We start from the raw sequence: 1,707 nt of genomic DNA on the forward strand, positions 1-1,707 counted from the left end.
TTTAGGTTAGCTATCAGGAGGTGCTACTTCACGGTCAGGGCGGCTAGGGTCTGGAACCAACTTCCAAGAGAAGTGGTGCAGGCTCCTACCCTGGGGGTTTTTAAGAGGAGGTTAGATGAACACCTTGCCGGGGTCATTTGACCCCAGTACTCTTTCCTGCCATGGCAGGGGGTCGGACAAGATTATCTTCTCAGGTCCCTTCCGACCCTAGAAACTATGAAACTGTGAAGTAGCAGCTGCATCACAGCCAGCATCTTCCTGCCTGGCACATGGGTTTCTGCTGTGAAAGAGGATAGGACCCAACAATGGACTGGCAACCCAGACTGATGCCTTGGGTCTTAATGCCACACTCCAAATCTGATCATGGTAGTGGGACGAGGGGGAGAGTCTGATTGTTGGGCATGCTCTGCAGTGGAGTGCGAGGAAGTCTTCCCCTATGGCCAAGACTGAGGGTTAAGTAATTTCCATCACTCTGCAGTGTCCCTTTCACTCACCTCATGGGGTGGGATTTTTGAAAGCACTTGACCTGACTGTCCCCACTGAAATTGTGCCTGCTGATTTCAGTAGAAATGCAAGTCAGCTCAGACTGGGGACAGCTCATGATCATCATGTGTCCTCTTCCAAATACCCTGTCAAGCTGGCAGAGGGAAGGGAGCGGGAGGTGCATCTGTACCTACAGTCTCCACAAAGGCCAGTGCATCCCTGAGGGTTTGGGCCTGCCCAGAAAAACTTTCCTCCTCCACAAGTTTGCAAGACAGTGGCTAGCATTGTCTGCATTGCATCCTCCATTTGTGAACACCAGAGCTGTTGTTTCTACAAGGCACAGTCGTGCTGGCTGGGTCTTCATTCTTTTTTTAACATCTCCTCTGCTGAAATACCTATGTAAATCACAAGTCATTAAAATATCAAAGTGACAAAATGTGGGAGCGTGTAATTTCTCTCCCCAGAAGAACAGGTGATAGTTCAAAGCAAAAAAAAAAAAAATGCTCGAATGCAGATCTTCAAGGAATGGACCAACAGCTCGCCTGAGCGCACGTGCTGGGACGGTCAGGAGTGAAGGAATGCGGTTCTTCCGGCTCAGCCTGGCCCCCTGGTCCAGTTCTCTCCCTTCCTTGCCTCTGCCCATTTAGACTGCAGCCTCCTTGGGGCAAGGACTTCACCTCCTACTGTCCAGCATGGGGGGAGGCTCCCCAATCACAGTTGCACCCAGGACCTCCATCCAAAATGTGATGCACAGCATTTAATGCAGAAGAGGTTATCATCATGTGCTATTGCCAGTCCTGCCTGGACTTGAGAAGCAGCTGCATCCATCCTCCCTCTGCAGCACCCAAATGGGACAGGGGAGAAAAGGCAGCACTGAACCCACCACTTATTGCTCTAGCAGAACCCCACAGGTCCTTTTACTTCTGTACTGGGAAAGATGATTCTAATTAGGTCTTACAAAGGTTGACAGTCAGCTTCTGCACTGGGTTGTTTACAATAAATCTATCGATGAACATTTTCACACCAAAAGCAATACTGATCCTCTATCCTCTCTTTCTCCTATCTCTTGCATGTATCTCTGCCCTCTGTTCCTGCTCTGGATTTATCGTATCTTTCACAAGGTTTTTGCATTTGGTTTACACCTTGCTGGTTTTGCTAATGTTTAATGAAATGCACGCTTTCAAGGAGCTGGCTTCTTAATGACTTCCACAACATCTGGTTTTT

This window comes from Gavialis gangeticus, unplaced genomic scaffold (assembly GCF_001723915.1).
Source record: "Gavialis gangeticus isolate Ggan-Ray unplaced genomic scaffold, GavGan_comp1, whole genome shotgun sequence".
Lineage (NCBI taxonomy): Eukaryota > Metazoa > Chordata > Crocodylia > Gavialidae > Gavialis > Gavialis gangeticus.